The sequence below is a fragment of the Schistocerca nitens genome, chromosome 2, assembly GCF_023898315.1.
Source record: "Schistocerca nitens isolate TAMUIC-IGC-003100 chromosome 2, iqSchNite1.1, whole genome shotgun sequence".
Lineage (NCBI taxonomy): Eukaryota > Metazoa > Arthropoda > Insecta > Orthoptera > Acrididae > Schistocerca > Schistocerca nitens.
Window position 1 is genome coordinate 597,132,691 of NC_064615.1, and position 26,036 is coordinate 597,158,726.

At 43.9% G+C, this 26,036-nt stretch overlaps 1 pseudogene; it reads left to right on the forward strand.

Annotated features, from left to right (window-relative positions):
• Positions 1-23,923, forward strand: part of LOC126235184 (ribonucleoside-diphosphate reductase large subunit-like) — a 91,177-nt pseudogene extending 67,254 nt beyond the window's left edge.
• The last annotated feature ends 2,113 nt before the right edge of the window (positions 23,924-26,036 follow it).

Below are 26,036 nucleotides of genomic sequence, written 5' to 3' on the forward strand. Positions count from 1 at the left end.
CAGCTCGCCGGCCCGCCGCAAGACAATGGAGACGTCGCCGGCTGGGACCGCCGCCTCCGCCGCTGGCGAGTCGATCGGGCCAGACGTCTCCAGCCACTGTGCGCCGACACGGAGCACAACAAACCTGATAACTTTTATTACATTTGCGCATATCTTATTTGTAGTTCAAGAAGGAAATCATTGGCTAAAACAGTGCAACAAGCAGGCTGTTCTGTGCTGTGGGAACCGATTACAGCAGACAGTGGAAACTTGTCACGTTTGAAAAACACCGTCAGGCCCCCTTCGAGTTTCGCCACTCCCATCTGAACTCATACATTATACTGGTCCACAAATTTTAAGTTTTCATTTTTTTTACGAAGGTAACGTTCTTTGTAGATCTGGATGCGCTGAACACGAATATCAAGATTAAAACTGTCTCCTAGCTCAGAGTTAGAAGTAAATAAGGTGTACACGTTACACAGTCTCAAATCGGGGTCTTAGGAACAAATCGCAAAAATTACAGCGATTTGCCGCTGATATCCATCTCAGAATCCACGGCTTGGTTTTCGTATACAAAAATCATTTTTGGAGTGTTTACGACAACGGATAAAGATTTATGAAAACGAGTAGATGGCACTCACAGCACAAAAAAAAATTTACTTTAGGCGAGTCTCGTACATGTTCGACAACGTAGCGTGGTTTCTGTTCAACGCATATCCGAACATTACACCGATTCGCTTTACTGGAGGTATGGAAGGAGCTTCGTCGCAGTACACTATATCATTAAGAAAATCATCTTCAGTCTGCATTTTGTGAAAATTTTCTCCACAAAACTCAGCTAGTGTCTTTGTCACTTTCTCTTAAACCTTGAAAGACTTCCGATTTTTAGTGTTTGAGTGACAGGCCTTTCCATATTACTTTCCACACTGTAACACTAGACACTGAATTATAAGCTGACACATTTCGTTGATTTACCTGGACTACGAATGTAAGACTGCCAAACTTATTCAATCGCTGTGTCCGAGACTGTTGGCGGACGCTGACCAGGTTTCCTAAGTGATACACAGCTAATTTCTCAGTAAAACGATTGTGCCAGTTAATAACAGCTTGTCCTTGGTTGGTGGCTTGCGCTATTTAGTCATGAATTGTCTCTGAACTGAAGTAAATGATTTTTATTCATGCAACCATAAACAATACTCCATACGCTCTTAACCATTATATGTCTCTATAATGACTGTTGAAATACACACATCAAGAAAAGTTTTGTATCACCCTGGTTCCCAGAATTCCTGAAGATAGACGTTGATTGTGGATATCGTATCACTGACACAGTCCCTTTGACTGTTCAGAGATGTCACTAAACCCGCCCAAAGATATAAACAACCATGCATGAGCAGCTCCTATTAGACGGAGGGGGTCCGACAGCCGATCAGTCCGGAACCGCGCGACTGCAACGGTCGCAGGTTCGAATCCTGCCTCGGGAATGGGTGCGTGTGATGTCCTTAGGTTAGTTTGGTTTAATTAGTTCTAAGTTCTAGGGGACTGATGACCTCAGATGTTAAGTCCCATAGTGCTCAGAGCCATTTGAACCATTTTGAACCAGTTCCAGTCATTCCACCAGGAAGGAAGTGCACGGCTCGTATTGTCTGTAGTTTTACCATGCCAAGACGGTCAGTACCGAGGTTCGATTGCGTTCGCATAGTTACTTTGTGTCAGGAAGCGCTCTCAACAAGGGAAGTGAACCAAAGCGATGTTGTTCGGACACGGAGAAGATATAGAGAGACAGGAACTGTCGGTGACATGCCTCGCTCAGTCCGCCCAAGGGCAGCTACTGCAGTGGATGAGCGCTACCTACGTATTATGGCTCGGAGGAACCCAGACAGCAAACCAACCGTGTTGAATAACGCTTTTCGTGCAGCCACAGGACGTCGTGTTACGACTCAAACTGTGCGCAATAGGCTGCATGATGCGCAACTTCACTCCAGACGTCCATGGCGAGGTCCATCATTGCAACCATGCAGCGCGGTACAGATGGGCTCAACAACATGCCGAATGGACTGTTCAGTATTGGCATCACGTTCTCTTCACCAGTGAGTGTTGCATATGCCTTCAACCAGGCAATCGTAGGAGACCTGTTTGGAGGCACCCCGGTCAGACTGAACGCCTTAGACACATTGTCCAGCGAATGCAGCAAAGTGGAGTTTCCCTGAGGTTTCGGGGTGGCATTATGTGGGGCCGACGTACGCCGCTGGTGGTCATGGAAGGCGCCGTAACGGCTGTACGATACGTGAATGCCATCCTCCGACCGATAGAGTAACCATATCGGCAGCATATTGGCGAGGCATTCGTCTTCATGGACGACAATTCGCGCCTCCATCGTGCACATCTTGTGAATGACTTCCTTTAAGATAACGACATCGCTCGACTAGAGTGGCCATCATGTTCTCCAGACATGAACCCTATCGACATTGCCTGGGATAGATTGAAAAGGACTGTGTATGGACGACGTGACCCACCAACTACTCTGAGTGATCTATGCTGAATCGCCATTGAGGAGTGGGACAATCTGGACCAACAGTGCCTTGATGAACATGTAGACAGTATGCCACGACGAGTACAGGCATGCATCAATGCAAGAGGACGTGCTACTGGATATTAGAGGTACCAGTGTGTACAGCAATCTGGACCACCACCTCTAAACAAGAGCATATGTCAGAAACTGACGGTGTCAGACGGGAATACAACTTGAAGATATACTGAATTCATTGCTGTATCAAATATTTCTGTAAGTTATTTACTTTTGCATTACTTATATACAAACTCGCTGTATGATGCAAAAACAACCACACGATTTTCTCCATATGCCTAAGCTGGAGGAAGTGTGTAATATTTGAACTTTGACCATGTACTGTAGGATAGTACGATGACCCTTACATTGAGTATACAAATGCTCCCTAGACAAAACACTTAAACCTCTCTCTCCGTCACCAATAGAAACCAGGGTATGAGTTCCGGAAAAATCTCGTTTTTCTGTGAGACGTTATGGAACATATTAGGTAGTGCATGCTGTCGCATGCGTACCGATTTTGACCGTTAGTAAAAGTCCAGAGGTTTCAGAAGTCTGGTGGACGTTATGACCATATTGTGTTTTCCTGATAAACAATTCAAGGAATATCCAAATGTCCTGTTACGGAGGTCTGTAGTTCTATGTGCATAACTGGCGAAACGCTCGTCATTTTGGTAGCTAACACACTGCCCCACGACCAGTGGGGTGTCCTCAAGTAACAGTGGCAGCACAGAGAGCAATGAAGCGGTTCTTGAAAAGTCGTCACCACAGGCAGACTGACGACTGATGTTTATCCGCTGCTCTCAACCAGCATAGACTTTCAAGTGGTTAGTAGCACATATTATGAATATATTTTTGCCCATATTTATAAATGTTACTTCATCCCAAAAAAAGATCTTGTGTGGAATTGCCGCGTTACTTTGCAGCTTTCGTAAACATCATTCAGTGAAGGATAAGCTGAAGCTGTTCATACTGCGATATGTGGAAAGGATGAAATTTGTTGGAATGTGGAATTGGCGGAACATGTTTTAGCTGACCCCACTCGTACACACTAACTGCATCATAGTGACGTGTGGAGTGTGTGTTATTATTGCTAAAATGTTGACTGTATGTATGTCCTTTTTCATTGGTGTATTTTATCCTGATCAGTTCAAGTTTATAAAATGCTTTAATAACGCTTTCAAAGACAAATAGTGAGACGCTTCGCACAATCAGGATACCTTCCAGCCTACAACTTTGCTGTTTCTTTAAGAGTTTGCCGACATTTACCACGAACGAAAACTGTAAGCCACTTTTGGAATGTCATATATACTGAAGCGCCAAACAAACTGGTATAGGCATGTGTATTCAAATAAGGAGATACGCAAACAGGCAGAACACAGCACAGCGATCGGCAACGCCTATATAAGACAAGTGCCTGGCGCAGTTGTAGATCGGTTACTGCTGCTGCAATCGCAGGTTATCAAGATTTAAGTGACTCTGAATGTGGTGTTACAGTCGGCGCACGGGGGATGGAACACAGCATCTCCGAGCTAGCGATGAACTGGGGATTTTCTCGTACGACCATTTTACGAGTGTAACGTGAATATCAGGAATCCGGTAAAACATCAAATCTCGGATATCGCTGCGGCCGGAGAAAGATGTTGCAAGAACGGAACCAACGACGACTGAAGAGAATCGTTCACTGTGGCAGAAGTGCAACCCATCCGCAAATTTCTGCAGATTTCAATGCTGGGCCATCAACAAGCGTCAGTGTACGAGCCATTCAACGGAACCTCATTGATATGGACTTTCGGGGCCGAAGGCTCACTCGTGTAACCTTGACAACTTCACGACACAAAGCATTACGCCTAGCCTGGGCCCTTCAACATCGACACTGGACAGTTGATGACTGGAAACATGTTGCCTGGTCGGACAAGTCTCGTTTGAAATTGTATCGAGCGGATGGACGTGTACGGGTATGGAGACAACCTCACGAATCCATGGACCCTGCATGTCAGTAGCGGACTGTTCAAGCTGGTGGAGGCTCTGTAATGGTGTGGGGCGTGTGCATTTGGAGTGATATGCGACCTCTGATACGTGTAGATACGACTCTGACAGATGACACGTACGTAAGCATCCTGTCTGCTCACCTGCATCCATTCTTGTCCATTGTGCATTCTGACGGACGTTGGCAATTCCACCAGGACAATACGGCATCACACACGTCCAGAATTGCTACAGAGTGGCTCCACAAACACTTTCCTGAGTTTTAACACTTCCGGTGGCCACTAAACTCCCCCGACATGAACATTATTGATCATATCTGGGATGCCTTGCAGCGTGCGGTTCAGAAGAGATCTCAACCACCTAATACTCTTACGGCTTTATGGACAGCACTGCAGCATTAACGGTGTTAATTCCCTCCAGCACTCATTCAGACTTTAGTCGAGTCCATGCCACGTCGCGTTGCGGCACTTCTGCAAGTTTTTGGGAGCCCTGCACAGTATTTGGTAGCTGTGTCAGTTTTTTGGCTCTTCAGTGTCTGAAACTTCCTGGCAGATTAAAACTGTGTGCCCGACCGAGACTCGAACTCGGGACCTTTGCCTTTCGCGGGCAAGTGCTCTACCAACTGAGCTACCGAAGCACGACTCACGCCCGGTACTCACAGCTTTACTTCTGCCAGTACCTCGTCTCCTACCTTCCAAACTTTACAGGAGAGCTTCTGTAAAGTTTGGAAGGTAGGAGACGAGGTACTGGCAGAAGTAAAGCTGTGAGTACCGGGCGTGAGTCGTGCTTCGGTAGCTCAGTTGGTAGAGCACTTGCCCGCGAAAGGCAAAGGTCCCGAGTTCGAGTCTCGGTCGGGCACACAGTTTTAATCAGCCAGGAAGTTTCATATCAGCGCACACTCCGCTGCAGAGTGAAAATCTCATTCTGGGTCTTCAGTGTCTATTGTGAAAAGTCTGAATAGCTTCACAAGTTATACTTCGCATGACACAAAAAGAGCTACTTTGTTCAATTTTTCAACTGCGAAGAGCTTAACGTCGCTGGCGCTACCGAAGCTACATAACGAGAAAGAATGGTCGCCTACAGGGTCGCGACAACACTGAGGCGTTGCTACAGAAACGTATAAAACATTGCGCTACGTTGCTGGTTGCGGCAGACATGCGAAGCATTTGCTGCAAGCCCATGTAACTGCCAGAATTCTTCTTTCGCCGTGCGGCAGAAGTTGTTGTTTGATCTCTACAACAGCAGACCACAGGCTGACGGGCTTCAAGCGCACAGGTAAAATCATGAACCTTACCCGAGTTGTGTGTTCCATTCCATTTCATAGAGCAGGACAAAATGTTATGGAACCTGTTCTCCTGATATCAGGACAGTAGTTTGTGGCGCTGTTATCTAGCTATTGTCTCATTAAATTCTACACGTGGTGTATTTACAATCCCACAAAGGTGTACAGCCTTTAATTTTTAAAACAAAGATGAAGAAGCTGTCATAATTTCGCAGGTACGAACTTGCCGTTCGTTAGATGATTCGCCGAAATATTAACTTGCTCAAGACTTACTTGTGGTGGTCTATCTTGGTTGCTTCTCCTTGTATTCTGAGCGTACATCACCTTTACCTCGCACTATGTATCTAAGCAAACCATCATAAATATAGGTTAAACACAAACTAAACGGCACGTAACGTAGCAGTACGCAATAATCAAGCGTTTTATTTCTTCTTTTTGGGAGGGGAGGAGGGGCGGGGGACAGTGTCTGTATGGATGTTTCTTTGGTCATCGCTACAGCATGCAGAGAGGAGGATTATTTTTTCTCAGACTGTTCACATGAACAGTTTTCATGTCAGCATTTTTTTGTGCAGTATTATCATTGCTGGAACATTCGGGCTATTTGGGTCAAATAGAAATGGGTAGCGTTCCAGTTTGCCGTATTGATTTTCATTGTGCGTAACAAACGCTAACATCACGTAAAGGTATAAGTAATTAAACTGTAATGAAATACTTTTTTCTTTTTGTTGGCTTCTATCCCGTATCTTCTCGGATTCAGAATTCTAGCCTGAATTTGTCAATTTTAGAACTAGAGGGTGACCGGATGCCGTTCCTACTACCACGCTCCCTCGCTGGGACGGAATCTCCGTCAACCATCTGTCTGCGTCCATTGTTATCGTATGTGAAAGTCTGAGATCATTTTCGCGATGTTTGCGAATCGTGTAACTGAGGCTGTGTTTACCAGTTCGGTATTCATCTAGTAGGATGTCGGTAACAGTCCAGAAACCACACCCAGGTTGCCGGTACACCAGCCCTCGTCTTTAATCAGCCGAGCCTATTCGATTCGTGGCCGGCGCGCTTCCCCGAATCCTGGAAGAGGCGTGTTATCTCACGCAGCTATCCGGGCAGTTCACTGTAGTTAAATACTGTCAATTATAAATTCTAATTTTCAATTATAGCATTATTTCTTTCGTGATCGATCGTACAATTATGCTGATAATAACAGCGTGAAAAGTTAACTGCCGCAGCTCTGTGCCTGACTGACTAATATACACTTTTTTTCACAGCTGGCAAGTTATTTTATATATATAGCACTCTGGGACAAGGGTTCCATTTTGTCTTTACTACTGAATAAAAATTTTGATTTGTTATTGACATTAGTCCGCAGCTCGTAGTCCTGCGGTAGCATTATCTCTTCCCGCGCACGGGGTCCCGGGTTCGATTCCCGGCGGGTCAGGGATTTTTCCTGCCTCGAGATCACTGGGTGTTGTTGTGTCGTCTTCATCATCATCATTCATCCCCATTAAGGTCGGAGGAAGGCAATGGAAAACCACCTCCGCCAGGGCCTTGCCTAGTACGTCGGTTCGGGTCTCCTGCATCGTCCCCTACGCTCCTCGGAGTATGGGACCTCCTCATCATCATTGACATTATAAAATGCAGGTCTGTAGCTAAGGCAGAGTCGTATTAGGCTTCTTGAACGTTAGAGAAGCTGGCGATTAAAGAAAAAAGATTCAACCTTTGCTGATCATTTTTTAGTAGACAACCATCCATATGATGTAGACTGTGAACTTCTACATTCTGTTAAAAAAATGCAGAAAGATGACCCTACTGGAAATAATAGCAATCAACAACATATGACACAGAATGCCAGCGTAATATTAAATGATGAGACTCAGTTTCCATTTTCTCCCTTGTTAAATGAAGTTTTCTTTGCAAATACTAGATTGAAACTGTAAATTCATTATACATCTCATCATTTGTTTTATATATATATGTATATATAAACTTTGTTTACTCTTTTTGCTAGTTAATTTAATTATTGTAATGTTTTTCTTATGTATCCTATGTAAGCACTTTGTCACTATTGTATTTTCTGTACAAATAATATGCTGTAAGGCGCACGTCATGTTTATCTGTTTTTGCGACATTCATTTGTCACCTGAAGATGGCCTGAGAAGCCGAAAACCGATACGTGACAAAATAAATATGATTTTGAAGAACATTAAAAAGTGTTTTTCCTTTTTAATATTCTTATTATGTTCTCCCAAGCACCGACGGAAAATTCAGTAAAACAATGTAACGCTTTAAATTTTCCTCTGACTGTTCTAGAGCGCAGCAAACTATTCGTAAATGTTTTCGAGAACATGTGGCAAGATATAGAACTAACTGAAGCGGTCGGCGGAGCAAAAAATTATTTTAAATTTCTACATGTTATATGTATTGAAAATAGTAAGCCAAAAAAATGTGTACAGTAAACAGAGTTCAAATGGTTCAAATGGCTCTGAGCACTATGGGACTTAACAGCTATGGTCATCAGTCCCCTATAACTTAGAACTACTTAAACCTAACTAATCTAAGGACAGCACACAACACCCAGAATCGAACTCGGAAACCCGGGCGTGGGAAGCGAGAACGCTACCGCACGACCACGAGCTGCGGACTAAACAGAGTTCCTTTGCACTACATATAGAACTACTTTTACCAGTATGTTACGAATTCGATAACATAAGAGATAGCTTGGTCATACTGTCATTACTAAATTGATGGTTAACTCTTTCTTCCCCAGAAAAGTTTGAAGGAAGCAAAATCCGGACTTGTGTACGTTAAACGCCACATTTCATCAGTTGGTCTTGTGGATGTCACAGTATCTGTCAGCAGACAGAAAGTTGTACAAGAATTCCAAGATTTCTTAAATGTTTTTGTTGTTCAAATAATGAATCAGGAACGCAGACTAACAATAATGTAAGTTATGAGATTGAAGAACTGCTGCCAAATCAGATATTTGAAGTCATTCGAGATATGAAGAAAAGGTATGCGCCGGGAGACGTTGGTAAGGCAATAAAAATTATTAAAGCTGCAGTAAAAGCAATGTAAAAGAAACTTGCATAATTATTTACATAATGTTTGCCAAAGAGGAATATTTCTCCTTAACAAGAAATGAGACTGGCTGGTCATAAGCACAACAGATCTGTCAGAGTCATCTCCGTTTGTACCATTTATTTAATGGCATTGTAGCCAACTCTCCGTTCGTACCAGCTATTTACTGGAATTGTAGCAAACTCCATAAAAACATGAAATTTAAAAAGGCAAAAGAAGCTTTCTTTACAAGATTATGCAGCACCATGGATCGTCTTGCAAGTCGTGAACAAAATTATACATTGGATTAATGACTGTGAATTAGCAGTTTGTCTCGGATTCATAGATTCTAAAAAGCTTTCACTCTGTTCAACAAAAACTTTACTAGCAGCCCTAGAAGAACAAGGCACAAATTCAACCTATGACAATGTACGACATATCGTAACTCGATGCCACCGTTTCCATTAATCAGGATAAAGGGAAATTCAAACTTAAAAGAGGAGACAACCAAAGAGGGTTCGATATCACTAAAACTATTCACAGTAGTGATATAATGAAGAAAAAATGTGTGTTAATGGAACATACCTGTACCGCCTTTATTTCGTTGATGACATGTTTGTGGACCAGATAAACATCAGAGACTAATGGAAAATTGAACGGAGTTTGGAAGTAAACTTAAAAATCAGTTACAATGAAACTTAATTAATGTGTAAACAACATGTGAGAAGAACATAGTACAAATTAACAACGAAATCAGACACAAAGGGATATAAATGGGGTGGGATGGGTTTGGTAATCTGAATAGCGTTTTCTAAACTAAGTTTCCGACATGGCGGAGAGATAAGTTCATAATCAGCGTGCATTGCCATTTCTGAGGTACGACAGGGAGAAAAAGACTGTAATAGGAAAACCTTTCGGAAACTAAGAAGGAAAAAAGGTTGGGATTTAGCCTACGTCGACATCGCGGTCATTAGAGACGCTGCAAAAGTTTGGAATGTTTCAAGGATGGGGCAGGATACCGGCCGCGTGCTTTCAAAGGAACAGTTTCGGCATATCCCTGTAACGATTTAGGGAAATCGCGGAAAATCTAAGTAAATCTGGATGGCTGGACGCGGGTTCGAACCGTCCTCTTACCGAATGCCAGTGCAGTGTGCTAGCAGCTGCATCACCTCGCTCGGTCCTTCGGAACTGACAATTGCTCAGCGAGCTGGGGATTACTAGGAGAGAGGAAAACAGACAAAGGAATCGGGAAACAACTGGACCGGGACGTAATTATGACAGTAGTGAATATGAAATGTAGTGGATGGGACATCTAGTAGGTGAATAAATGGTAGATGCACCGAGGAAATTCTTCTCTTTATTATCAGAGATAAGACGAGACCAAAACGAAGAACTCAAGGAAGGTGGAAAGCTCACATTAAAAAAGATAAAGGAGTTGCAAGACTGCCTACAGCTGAAGACTATTACGCACTAAAATGTTTACAAGACACATTTATCTATTAGTGTTTGTCACATGACCAACGGCCTTCCCGCTGTGGCCAGACCAGTTCCCATCAGATCACAGAAATTAAGTGCTATTGGGGTTGGCTAGTACACGGATGCGTGACTGTCCGTGTCTGTCGAACGCTGTTGCCAAGCGCAGTGCACTCAGTCAGTTGAGTAGTTACTTGAAGCAGCGTCTCCGATCATGAAGACCAACAACGGCCAGTGTCCACATGCCCCTTCATATCCGCATCGAGTGACGCCTGTCGGCTGAAGATGACAAGGCGGTCGGTCGGTGCCGTTGAGCCTTCAGAGACCTGTTCGGATGGTGTTTAGTTCAGTATGGATGTCAAATGGCTTGCGACAGTCATAGCGATGGTGGTGGTGGTCAACTTCCAGTTTTACCAGCGCCTTATCAAACTATTCTTTTCGCGTTGGGAACAGATCGTCACCTGAAATTGCTGGCGAATATGTTTCTGAGTATTTTCCGCATCCTTTGCGTCTTGATTTTATTGCACAAGTTCGCTATTCACGAACATAAATGCTTATATTCAAAGTGGTGAAGTCAAGAGCAACAATGCAGGTTCTGCAGTCATCCACTGAGTCTGGAAAACAAGGGTCTCTACTTATTTAACCGACTGAATTCAGATTTGGAAAATGAGATTGGTCTCTAACTTGTCCGTCACTGTCCTCTACACAACCAGTCCTGATGTTTTGTGGACTCGCCTAGAAACCACCTGGGGAGAAAATACCACAATGAGATATCACGACCATGTCTGGTTCCATGCTACGACGTTTGAAAGCTCTGACTGGGCTTCGTCGAGGCTTCTCTCAATCAGCCATGCCTCAAAGCCAGAGCCAGTACTGATGTATCATCTGTACATAAACTTATTTTCAGTTGGAAATATTCTTGTTCGCGTTTCCACAAACATTACGGCATATTATGTTTTTTTAACGTAGAGAACCGGAAACATACATCCTTCACAAATATTAAAAATGTGGAAACCCATCTGGAGTCACCCATTTATAAAAAACATGGGCGGAAAAGTAAGTGAGCATATTAAAGAGAACGATTACGTAGGATTTAGCGCTGTTGAAACAAGTTGAAGGTAGCGATTCATTCGTATTATGCGAATAATCAACAGTCTGTTTATGAATCGACAAACCGACTGATACTGAAACATGAGGTATGCGGTATACACTCAAAGTAGAACTAACAGGACATGAGGTGTTTGTAAAGAAAGAGCCTACGAAAAGTTGTAAGGTTATGATTTAATAGAAATTTTCGACGTGGATGAATAGACATCATTTCTGGTTGTCCATTCATTTTAACTTTACTTTATACTCACAGCACCTGACGAAGACTACCGATACAGACACCAATCATACCAAAGCGCATCGTTTACTACAACTAAGCCATTCGTTGAAATAATATGTCAGAAAATACAGTGATGAACACATGAAAGGTGGTCTTCTGTTTTAGCCATGTTTGACTCACGCGTAACTTATAGAAGCGCCACAGAAATGTCTCTAAAAGCGTTCCGAGAAAGGTGTGTGATTTATGCTGAAAATTCAGCTTAGAAAATTTAAAGGACATGTTATTCAGGAGGTATCTCGGAATTTTCTCAGTATTATGTATTGCTTCCCCTGTATTGATTGTAAAAGCAAAGCAATGCCTCTACGGGTAAGAAGGTACTACAGCCTCGTATCATTCGTGAATAAAACAAGATAAAACCATAATGAAGCGGCACAATAACGCGTATCGTTTGTACATATTGTGGGATGAGACACGATGCTCTGGGAATTCTGAGATGAGAAGCAGTATCGATAGCAATAAAATTCTCAGAGCTCCCACTGGAACCATCTCGTGTATTTCTGTGACGTGTAGTGGCGCCATCATTATATCCACTGATGTGTAGCTTTGACAATCCCAAGGGCCACTGCATCCAATACGAAAGATGCGCAATAACGAACCATACCCAATACATCAAAGAACTCACAAAAGAGTATACACTACAACTTTTGCACGAGATGATAAATTATGGATTACCAGCAGCTTTCTCCCACATGCTGCAACGGGAAAGATTTAAATATCGCAGATATTTCACTCGTAATATACTCTGTGCCCAAGACAGGATATAATGAGTGAATAAAATCGGCGTCAAGCTACTCACGTGCACGCAGAAGAAATGAAATTAAATTCTCCGTAACGACAAACTATTATAAATTTAAAATCTTCCTTCGTATGATAACGAGATACACGTTTCAAGCAATGATATTTGTCGAAGCAAAGCAGAACTACCACAGCACAGTTATTTCTAAGCAGATTTGTTGTTTATTAGGCTTTAAAGACAGAAAAATAAGTCCAGATTAATATCTTCTAGCCATAGGATGATACAAGGAAAACGCGATTTGATGAGTTAGTATCTTATGGATATCGAGAATAATTGGGAATTAAATCTAAAAGAATTCTATATTCGTGCTGCCTAATACATGTAAGACATTTGAAATTTCTTTAGAACTTATAGCGAATAAACGGCTGTGTGTCTATTTGTAAAGGAAGAAATTGTGTGGCCCTTTTATAGTTATCACTGCAATGCTCCAAGATGGTTGGAATGATTAAAATGAATTCACAGCAGCGGTACATAGTAATCAATCGTTACTTGTACTGTATGGTCTAAAAATAATTTATAGCCACAGTTTGAATTGCTGTACCACAAGTACATTGGTTATCTGGTTTCGATATGTTTAGCAACGCTGAAGTCGTTGGTATCTAGTGTCAAAATTCTGCCTTATGCAAGACAGTATGAATTATTTTCCTTTCACCCATGCATGTTCCAGAACACTGTACAAGGATAGTAATTTATTTATCCGCATGTTCACGAAGTGTACAGCTGTCATGGTGCTTTTGATTACTACCATAGGTCCCATGGGAACCCATGCGGATGGATATTAGAGATCAGAAACGGGCCGAGTACGACACTGATATTGCGGGTTGCATACTATACAAATCGAGGTGCTGCTGCTACTTCAGTACTAACAGGCTTCCTTCGATCCCACTGTAGTTCCGCGAGTAAGACGAGACTGAGAACGGTGGCGCCCCGCGGTCACTTCATACTCATCAACTCTCTCTCTCTCTCTTACTGAGGAGTTTTTTGTATGTTGGAGCAGTTATGAATATGAAGGTGAATGAAAATACGATTTACTATTAATGCGAGAAAAATACTTCTGATATTTGAACAATTAAAATTGAAACAACTAAGTATTGTACCGATTTACACCTACACCGTATAAAATACGAGAAATGTTCAATAATTCACTAGACAAACTACATTATGGGCAAATAAAATCAGTCGTCACATTTCAAAACGCCGGCTACTCTCGAAACATATACTTCGAAACGGCCACGTTCTCTGATAAGATTTTGTATCTGGATGAGTGAAATTGGCCGTTAATATTTTTTGGATTATCAGTGTATGAGGGGGCGCCGTTAGGGCAAAAAGGTTGCTAGCTCGCAACAAGGAAAGAATCCCATCTCCTGTGGAGCCCCGTATTCCGTCATACATTACGACCAGTTTTCCGGGAAACATCGTATGTTCACCAGCACTGTACAGTAGTGTCTGTGTCTGTTACACAGAGCACGGGAAACATAAATGGCTATGTCCTTGAACCAAAAATGTGCAACGATTGGATCTTCGTTCGCTTGCGTTGTCACCGTCTACTTTCAATGGCTAATAATGGCAGATCATAAACACGCCTTATGCATATTAGGAAATAGGTAATGTATAGAAATGAGGAAATGTACTGAAATTCTACGAAATACCGTAACTGAAAAAGCACATACGTACTATACTGAAGGCCAGTATTAACCTGTTTGGAGCAGCAGAATCTGTTAACTGCTGTTGTGACTTCAGAAACTTTCCGGCATACAGGATCACAATCGCTATCCTCGTAATTATTAGTAATCGTTATTGAGCAATGTAAGTATCGAATTTTAATTATGCTTGTCACGAGACACGATTCAACAACGATTTTGACGAAGATGATTCCCTTCTGAGCTTTCTTTACACATATGTTTAGATCTCCACCCACATCTATTTTTCGCAGCCCAATGTATAACGAATAGTGGTACATATACAGAGTTCCAGAACTAGTTTTACACTTTCCATTTTTACTCGTTGGTGGTTTATGCGGTCAAGGACTTTCGTTGCTCCTCTGTTTTACCCACAACTTTTCTACTTTTCAGACGTCTCTCTGCGAGAGGTATTTTGAAAGTAGTAAAACTTTTCGAATACTGTAAAAAGCACTTTCCAAATTATGAGACAAAATCATTTCATGATGCACTTATTTGATGCTCTGGCAGTGACTAAACAAGGCCTGAGATGACGCACACAGTTCTTCCATGAATCTGCTCTATCTCTTCAGTTCATCTAACATGGTAAGGTTCACAGACTGACTCACAACTTGTAGGGCAACAACCGTCTCCAGATTCACCATGTGTCGGAAGACAGGAGTATGCGATACTACAGTGCCAGTGTTGTTAAGAAGTACTATTCAATGTTCCTTCGGACATCTATGCATTTCTCAAGGAATACTGCATAGCACTGCTTAACGACACAGGCACCGCAATTCGTGCCCATTCACCAAGTAGTGACTTTCAGTTAAAATGCCCTCCTCCTGCACGGAAGTTACATAATATGTAAGAGTGCAGCTTGTGACGCAGAAGCGAGAACATTTGGAAGTTGAGTCTGGTAGTAACACTTGCACGAATAGCCAAAACTGTTAAGGCGACCGCTCGCGTAAAGCGGGTAATCCATGTTCGAGACCCGGTGTGGCACCCGCGTAAAGCGGGTAATCCATGTTCGAGACCCGGTGTGGCACCAAGTTTCGTTGTAGTCATTCCCTTATATAGCTAATGGTTGTTCGTATTCCCAACTGCGAGTACATTTCATGTGCATCAAGCATGCTTGTGCGCCTCCACAGGCACTCTAACGAAGATAGATACGTTTAATTACTGAGCGACGAGCAGGGAGTGAAAACTGCCAGTAAAAACCTATTTACCCAAAAAAAGGAAAACAAAATTATTTTACTTGATCTGAGGTCAGTGCTTTTCTTTACAGAAAACAATAAATTTTCGAATGTTTACTGCCACCAGGCTTATTCACAAGTACTTAAGAGTTTGAATCACGTGTTTCACAGACACTAAGCAATTTGTAAAACGTGCATTAACGCACCCAACTTGCAGTGAGCAGCTAGCCTCCGTCACAGCATTCTTGACGTGCACGCCGCCTCGTAAGATGATGTAATTTCACAGTTTTTTCAGGGCGTTAAACTGTCTGTACAAGGCAACTAAAACATTTGAAAATTTCGCATAAAATATGGAAACAGATAAAACACACACAATAAAAAAATGAACATATACAATTTAAGGCTAACACGAAGATCATTCCGAAAACAGTTTAGCCCTAATTCCAAGAAAAACTATCACCATCTGAATAAACATTTCTGTATCCATAAGAGCGGATAATATTAAATAAAAGAATTATTAACATTACAGATTTCTAATTTGAAAACTTAGAGTAGTGACTAACTGCAGATTACGTACCACAGGACTTATAGTAATTAATATCGACACCAGAAACAAATTCATAATAGTGCATATCCTAGTGTACACGTTTATGGGTACGTATGCACATAACTGTACGCACTTCACGCGTGTAACGTATGCATCAAAATAGGAGTAAAATGTTAATTAAACTTTTTCCTGAAATTGCTTTATTACCGAGATAATCTGTAGAGTAAGAATCACAAGTGCGGCACAAACAACACAAAATTCTTCTCAGAAAGCAACGACACGTAGGACCCGAAATTCCACAAAAGTGCGTACTGTACATTTTCCTCACAACATGTTCAAAATGATGTCCATGTAGACGAAGAGTGACGTGTTCTACATCTTACCGCTCTCGGAATGTCATAGGCTCTAGTCATCTCACTCTACACAGATGTACAGCCATTTACAAATCTCTGCTACATTCTCAATTGCAACACCATACAGGAGTTCCTTGAGACAGCTGCCGGCCGCGGTGGTCTAGCGGTTCTAGGCGCTGCAGTCCGGAACCGCGCGACTGCTACGGCCGCAGGTTCGAATCCTGCCTCGGGCATGGATGTGTGTGATGTCCTTAGGTTAGTTAGGTTTAAGTAGTTCTAAGTTCTAGGGGACTGATGACCACGGATGTTAAGTCCCATAGTGCTCAGAGCCATTTGAACCATTTTTTTTAGACAGCCCCAAACGGAAAAGCCCAGGAGGCTAAGATCCGGAATTCTGGCGGACCAGGCAACTGATTCTGCACGATCTAACCACTCAATCGAGATAAACAACACTGATATACTCTCTTGCCTCCCAATTTAAATGTGCAGGGACAGCGTGGAACTTTAACCATAAGTTGGTTCGTCTAGTGAGGGTGACATCATGAAGCAGACCATCCATTTCATGTTCAAAAAACTGTCGGCACACTCTGCCAGTCAGGCGCTGTCCACCTCGATAGCTGAGTGGTCAGCGCAGCCGAATGCTGTGCACAGGGGCGCGGGTTCGATTCCCGGCTGGGTCCGAGACTTTCTCCGCTCAGGGACTGGATTTTGTGTTGTCTTCATCATCACCATATCATCCCCATCGACACGCAAGTCGCCGAAGTGCTGTCAATTCAAAAGACTTGCACCAGGCAACGGGAGGCCCTAACCACGCGACATTTCATTTCATTTCAGTCAGGCGCTGTGGAAACACATGCGGTTCGAGTAACTGATTTTTCATTATACCACATCAAATGTTCACTGAAAAATGATGTTGATATCCTCGTACTGTAGTTATGCGAGGATACTCATACGCAAACACGTGCATGTCATGAGCGTTCACGATACCCGCACATGTAAAGAGACTTTCATCTATAAACAGTACCGGACTACCGAACGGTGGATCAGCAACATGGCGTTCTAGTAGCCACTGACAGAAACACTGAAGTCTAGGGTAGTCTACAGATGACAGGTGACACGGTGAAATGGGTGGAACTGCTGCCTCAAGAAGGTGTCTTACAGTTGACTGAGGAACCCCTACAGTGACAGTTACGCGGCGGGTACTTACGGTCAAATCCTCATCTACCTTTTCCAGTATATTTTGAACAATCACTCCATCCTGTTGAGGCCAACCTAACAGTCACGCAACACGAATGCCATTTACCCTTAAACTCCTGTCGACGGCGGCAAAAGTCTGTTGGTACTCTTCTGTTTGGAAACATTTCCATATACGTCGTGTTGTTGCTCTTGCACTACCTTCTGCTGCGCTGTAAGGATGCACATATCCGCTTACAGACCGTCTGATGGTAATGGTGGTGGCGGTGGTGGTGCTGCTGCTGCAGTGCAACAGCGCCATAGAGTAAAACGGATCACACTGAGGTCATGTAAAGAAAGGCAGTTCGTGCCAGAATCACCCGATTGGTGTAGAGGGGTGTATAAAGCAACATAACTCGATATGAAGTAGAACATGATACACCAAAAGCCTATACTAGCTAGCGATGTAATGTCTACCACAAATGACATTATGAAGCATAACATGGAAATAAAGACATTTCAGACAAAACTTTAACATTTTACTCTTATTTTCATGCATATATTACACCCCCGAAGTTTGTACAGTTACATTGGGAGGAACGATCATCATAATAAAATAGAAATCAGAGCTCCCACGGGCAGACATTAGATCACGAGCTAGCACAGCCTTTCACGTGACTTGTTCACCTGCGTATCGGCTGATGTTGCTTTGTAAACCCGTCTGCACTACTCGGTAGATTCTGGTACGAACTACTTTTGTTTTCCTGACTTCAGTGTGATATATATATATATATATATATATATATATATATATATATATATATATATATATATATACACTCCTGGAAATAGAAAAAAGAACACATTGACACCGGTGTGTCAGACCCACCATACTTGCTCCGGACACTGCGAGAGGGCTGTACAAGCAATGATCACACGCACGGCACAGCGGACACACCAGGAACCGCGGTGTTGGCCGTCGAATGGCGCTAGCTGCGCAGCATTTGTGCACCGCCGCCGTCAGTGTCAGCCAGTTTGCCGTGGCATACGGAGCTCCATCGCAGTTTTTAACACTGGTAGCATGCCGCGACAGCGTGGACGTGACCCGTATGTGCAGTTGACGGACTTTGAGCGAGGGCGTATAGTGGGCATGCGGGAGGCCGGGTGGACGTACCGCCGAATTGCTCAACACGTGGGGCGTGAGGTCTCCACAGTACATCGATGTTGTCGCCAGTGGTCGGCGGAAGGTGCACGTGCCCGTCGACCTGGGACCGGACCGCAGCGACGCACGGATGCACGCCAAGACCGTAGGATCCTACGCAGTGCCGTAGGGGACCGCACCGCCACTTCCCAGCAAATTAGGGACACTGTTGCTCCTGGGGTATCGGCGAGGACCATTCGCAACCGTCTCCATGAAGCTGGGCTACGGTCCCGCACACCGTTAGGCCGTCTTCCGCTCACGCCCCAACATCGTGCAGCCCGCCTCCAGTGGTGTCGCGACAGGCGTGAATGGAGGGACGAATGGAGACGTGTCGTCTTCAGCGATGAGAGTCGCTTCTGCCTTGGTGCCAATGATGGTCGTATGCGTGTTTGGCGCCGTGCAGGTGAGCGCCACAATCAGGACTGCATACGACCGAGGCACACAGGGCCAACACCCGGCATCATGGTGTGGGGAGCGATCTCCTACACTGGCCGTACACCACTGGTGATCGTCGAGGGGACACTGAATAGTGCACGGTACATCCAAACCGTCATCGAACCCATCGTTCTACCATTCCTAGACCGGCAAGGGAACTTGCTGTTCTAACAGGACAATGCACGTCCGCATGTATCCCGTGCCACCCAACGTGCTCTAGAAGGTGTAAGTCAACTACCCTGGCCAGCAAGATCTCCGGATCTGTCCCCCATTGAGCATGTTTGGGACTGGATGAAGCGTCGTCTCACGCGGTCTGCACGTCCAGCACGAACGCTGGTCCAACTGAGGCGCCAGGTGGAAATGGCATGGCAAGCCGTTCCACAGGACTACATCCAGCATCTCTACGATCGTCTCCATGGTAGAATAGCAGCCTGCATTGCTGCGAAAGGTGGATATACACTGTACTAGTGCCGACATTGTGCATGCTCTGTTGCCTGTGTCTATGTGCCTGTGGTTCTGTCAGTGTGATCATGTGATGTATCTGACCCCAGGAATGTGTCAATAAAGTTTCCCCTTCCTGGGACAATGAATTCACGGTGTTCTTATTTCAATTTCCAGGAGTGTATATATATATATATATACAGGGTGAGTCACCTAACATTACCCTTGATATATTTCGTAAACCACATCAAATACTGACGAATCGATTCCACAGACCGACGTGAGGAGAGAGGCTAGTGTAATTGGTTAATACAAACCATAAAAAAATGCACGGAAGTATGTTTTTTAACACAAACCTACGTTTTTTTAAATGGAACCCCGTTAGTTTTGTTAGCACATCTGAACATATAAACAAATACGTAATCAGTGCCGTTTGTTGCATTGTAAAATGTTAATTACATCCGGAGATATTGTAACCTGAAGTTGACGCTTGAGTACCACTCCTCCGCTGTTCGATCGTGTGTATCGGAGAGCACCGAATTACGTAGGGATCCAAAGGGAACGGTGATGGACCTTAGGTACAGAAGAGACTGGAACAGCACATTACGTCCACATGCTAACACCTTTTTATTGGTCTTTTTCATTGACGCACATGTAAATTACCATGAGGGGTGAGGTACACGTACACACGTGGTTTCCGTTTTCAATTACGGAGTGGAATAGAGTGTGTCCCGACATGTCACGCCAATAGATGTTCAATGTGGGGTACGTTAAAGGAGAATGTGTACCGTGATGTGCCTACAACCCCAGAAGATATGAAACAACGTATTGTGACAGCCTGCGGCGACATTACACCAGATATACTGCGGCGTGTACGACATTCATTACGCCAGAGATTGCAATTGTGTGCAGCAAATGATGGCCACCACATTGAACATCTATTGGCCTGACATGTCGGGACACACTCTATTCCACTCCGTAATTGAAAACGGAAACCACGTGTGTACGTATACCTCATCCCTCATGGTAATGTACATATGCGTCAGTGAAAAACACCAATAAAAAGGTGTTAGCATGTGGACGTAATGTGCTGTTCCAGTCTCTTCTGTACCTAAGGTCCATCACCGTTCCCTTTGGATCCCTACGTTATTCGGTGCTCTCCGATGCACACGATCGAACAGCGGAGGAGTGGTACTCAAGCGTCAACTTTAGTTTACAATATCTCCGGATGTAATTAACATTTTACAATGCAACAAACGGCACTGATTACGTATTTGTTTATATGTTCAGATGTTCTAACAAAACTAACGTGGTTCCAATTAAAAAAAAACGTAGGTTTGTGTTAAAAAACATACTTCCGTGCATTTTTTTATGGTTTGTATTAAACAATTACACTAGCCCCTCTCCTCACGTTCGGTCTGTGGAATCGGTTCGTCAGTATTTGATGTGCTTTACGAAATATATCCAGCGGTAACGCTAGGTGACTCACCTTGTATATATATGCCTGTTCCGCTCTCAGCAGCTCGAGTGTGAGATAACACTATGTGGCCCTGAGTGAGCAGTGCCAGCAACGCGAACGTCAGTTGATTTCTTGTAGGTGCCCGCTCCTACCAGATTGGAAGCTCGCCCTGGTGAGGAAGAACTGCAGTCCTCCGAGCAGGAGCCTGGGAACGGCTCGTCCGTTGTGTCGTTCTTGGTCCACGGCTGCGAAGCTACGACGGTGAGCTGGTCAGCTGGAGATGGCTGACCAGACCGACGTCGGCTGATGGCTGGCCAGCAGCATGAAGTGTGGATCTAATGTCGTAGAGGGGGCTGCCAGACTGCGCATAACTGTACTAGAATCAGAGGGTATTTATGGTGATTAATTACACACCTGTTGTGATCACAAGGAAAGTCCAGATCAAACCTTTGTCACCCAATGATGTGGATACACTCTCCAGGTTGTTTGTAGTCACGTGTCCTTTCTGCAATGTCACCACTACTGCGCGGCCTGGCCCGGCAGCTTTGTGGTGGACAAACAGGCTCGCTTATGAAATTACATGTCAGCGCCTCTGTGCCTGCCTGCCTGCCTCGCACGCGGCTGCAATGGAGCTGCTTTTAACTCGATAACACTCGAAATTAGTGCCAGATCTACAGTACACTCGGAACTGAAGTATTTTTTGTGGTTTCAGACCACTTTCTCTTTCAGATATTACACGTGCGTTATTATCGCTAATAGGTGAGTATAGTTCTGCGACCTTACTCTGAGCGTTCCTGCTGCTGACTAGCACTCCTAACTACGCAACTAACCGATTTTCAGCAGTCATGGAGGAGTTATTCTAATCCAGAAAACACATTCATGTTTCATGTACTCCGCCATCTCTTTCTGAATGTAATGCACGCCTGACCCTCAAGTTTATGTTCAATGTAGCACATTAAGGAATGTGCACTTCAGAGAGCAAAGAATAGACTTTTTAAATTTATTGGCCCTCGGGACATGCCCACGTAGCCAACTCAACAGTAGAGTGTTACGACAATACGAATGTAAGGACAACACAAAACCCAGTCCCCGAGCGGAGAAAATCTCCGACCAGGCCGATAAAGAATAGCTGAAACCTTTGGTTGTATTCTAGTCTACTTCTCTACTTCAGCCAAAATGAGCCTTTGAATCCTAAGAGCAGGTTCCATTACCGCCACATATAGAGTCCATAGTGGTATTCCTTCCTGTTCTGTTTACTGTTTCCCTGAGGAGTCTGCCGGCCGCTGGTGGCCGAGCGGTTCTGGCGCTACAGTCTGGAACCGCGCGACCGCTGCGGTCGCAGGTTCAAATCCTGCCTCGGGCATGGATGTTAGTGTTGTCCTTAGGTTAGTTAGGTTTAAGTAGTTCTAAGTTCTAGGGGACTTATGACCTCAGCAGTTGAGTCCCATAGTGCTCAGAACCATTTTGAACCTGAGGAGTCTATGTTGTAACAACACGGTCGAATTGTAGGGATTCTCATTAGGGGTAGTGGCCGATATTAAACAGGGATAAAATATTTTAATGTGACAGTGACGGCTAACTACCACTACTGTTAAATCAAAAGCGATATTGTAAATAACTTGTATTTATTGTAAATTATCTCACGATAGAAATTAGATCATATTGAACAAATCATGAATGAAAACAAATTAAACAAGCTGTACACTGTTCTTAGATATACTACACTGGGAAGATTGGCTCTCAGCTCTTAATGTTAAGTTGATGCGAAGTTAGATTTAATTATGCCCCCTGGATAAGCAAATGGTAAAAGCGATCTGACTGCGTTCCTATAGTCTATTTTGTGTCTGACATAATACGTACTTCGGACACCACCACCAAGAAACAAACCAAACAACATGCAAAAAGACAAATAACCAATAACGAATCGTAAGCAAAACTGCACAGATGCTCAGTGGATGACAAGAACACGATCAAACAACTATTTCTGAACTTTACTGCCGCTGCTGCAAGTTTTACAATACCATCTACCAACGTGCTGGCTCCGTCGATTCTGCTGGGGCGACGACTGCAGCTGCGAAGTCGCTGAATTAAGATAAGTCTCTCAAATATCTTGAACAGAATAAACTATTCAGAAACTGCTAATACCACAAGCCCTATATTTCCTCTATATGGTATACAAAGCTTTCAAGACTGGCTCAACAACCTTTAAGGTGCAGCCCAATGTGCCTTGTATTAACGTGCAATACCAGTATGACAGCTCTGTGCACTGGTTGACTACGTTCAATGGTGACTGCCAGCCTATAAGGCAGAATCAGCTGCAATTAACTAGTAGTCAATACAATACCTATCGTGGATGCTGATGTCCTACTGTAACTGCAGACTCTAGATCATACACAGCCCAGTATTCAAAATCTAAGTCCCTATCTCAGAGCTACCGAACTTTGCGACCATTCGCTTTCACGGCACCTGACGCTTTCCTGTCTCTTCGCTCTGCCCGATGCTCTTGCGACAATCTTGCCGCCAAACTCTAATCAGCCAATCCCGACGCTGCAAAGCCCTCCCACATCTCCCTCGCGGAGTGATACAATTTCTCCACCTATCCAAAAATTTCTCTGTTCAAACAGCGGGCGTTGACCCTTCGCATTTCCCGCACTTTCTTATGAACTGCCCAACCAGAGCTCAGCCCATTTGCCGCTAAAACAGTGCGCGGCCGGGCGGCGCCAGCGCGTACGTTGGACGCTCTCTGTCTGCTCGACATTTCCCCTCTCTCTCTCACCTGGCACTCGGCGGCGTTCTTTTTGATGCTTGCAGGTCAGTGGCCGCATCCCCTGGGACCCCCGGCCCCTGCACAACGCTCTTCCGGCGCTCACCGGCCTTCGCCTCCCCGCCTCCACTGGCAAATCCACTTTGTTTACACCTACATCATGCAACTAAATATTATCATTACCAAAGCCCATATTATTTCAGACATGTGTTTAATCATTACGTATCTCTCTTTCTAATCCACCTAATAAGACTAATTAACCATTATATGGGTTTATTTACTCCAAATATGCAGAATAATCTGCGAAATGAATGCCACAAATGAAAGCCACCTTTCAGAATAGGACAACGGGAGTGTGTAGATAAGCAAATTATACATTACTCGTTATTTATTATAAATGGAATAATTTTGGGAAGTGCGTACATTTAGCATAGGAAAAAGTGGGCGTCACTTAAAACTAAAGGAAACTGCTAACAAGTCACTGGGGTCCAAAGCCCACGTAGCTGAATCAATAACAAGAGCATACCCGCGATGAATAGGTGCAAAAACACCAGTAAAACCAAGAGACTTCGCTTCCACTCCTATTGGGACCCAGCGTTGAGAGAGAGTCAGATACTGTAGGTGTCGGAAGATTTCTGCCAGAAGTCGCCCTGCACCCCGACCGTGAGCGCGAGTGATGACTGTCAGCGACGGGTGCTACAAGACTGCAACATGCCAGCTCGACCGCAGTCACAGAGACTGCTGCTGCCTCTAGTGAGTAAAAGAGCCCTTATTTATCGACGTAAATTTTGCGAGTTCAGCAAAATATTCTAATAACGCACATACTACCAACAATAAGTGAATTACGCACATTTTACCTTGAATGTAATAATATGCAGACTTCCAAGTTTGAAGTTAAGTCTACCACGTTCATTTCTCTGCAACAACAGCAGGTCGGGAGGTTGTCCACTGTCAGTTTAGAATAAATTCAAGAAGGCGTCATCACATTAACCAATTTTTCACTATACTGTTTGCATACTCTGGTCAATTGTTGCAGCGTTCTGTCTACCTACTGAAAGCAAAAATACTCGAAAATATAATATCCGTGACTGTTCAATCCCTTTGCCATTGCTGAGCTATTAATACTCTTGTGTTGTTGGTTTCTTCTCTTAAGAATTTATAAAAAATCGACTTTGAACGGGGCTCGTTTGCCTAGTAGAAAATAGGCAACACCCTTTACTCAATTTTCTCTCACGTACCGCTTTTAAATAGTTTGAATTTCAGCATGTTCAAACAATTTGGTAAAATTACTTAAATGGTGCACGCGCTTCCGAGGAGTGTGGGGCATACACTTTCGTTCAAACTTCATGATTTAGCTGTTACATGTTTTGCCTAAGTCAGTTCAAGCGATAATCTGTCAAGTGCTCTACTAAACTGCATATACAGGGAACTTCCTGGCAGATGAAAACTGTGTGCCCGACCGAGACTCGAACTCGGGACCTTTGCCTTTCGCGGGCAAGTGCTCTACATCTGAGCTACCGAAGCACGACTCACGCCCGGTACTCACAGCTTTACTTCTGCCAGTACCTCGTCTCCTACCTTCCAAACTTTACAGAAGCTCTGCCAGGAAGTTTCATATCAGCGCACACTACGCTGCAGAGTGAAAATCTCATTCTGGAAACATCCCCCAGGCCGTGGCTAAGCCATGTCTCCGCAATATCCTTTCTTTCAGGAGTGCTAGTTCTGCAAGGTTCGCAGGAGAGCTTCTGTAAAGTTTGGAAGGTAGGAGACGAGGTACTGGCAGAAGTAAAGCTGTGAGTACCAGGCCTGAGTCGTGCTTCGGTAGCTCAGATGGTAGAGCACTTGCCCGCGAAAGGCAAAGGTCCCGAGTTCGAGTCTCGGTCGGGCACACAGTTTTAATCTGCCAGGAAGTTTCATATCAGCGCACACTCCGCTGCAGAGTGAAAATCTCATTCTGCATATACAGGACTTTGTCCAAGTGAGCTACTACTTCACCTTCAGTAACGTTGATGTCTACAGGAAACATCTCCACTGTCAGTGTGTTTTGGCTCCTATTAAAATTCCAGTTATGTGCTATAACGATTAACATACCACCTTTAGCAAAAGTTCATAGAAGCGATATTTAATACCATATAATGCTCCTGCATACTTCCTCAATCTTGGAAGTGCTTGTGTGTCGCTTAAACTTGCTATTTACATCGTAATCCTACTAAAATAAAGATGATGATAAATGTAAATGTTGTGTGACTAGGGCCTCCCGTCGGGTAGACCGTTCGCCGGGTG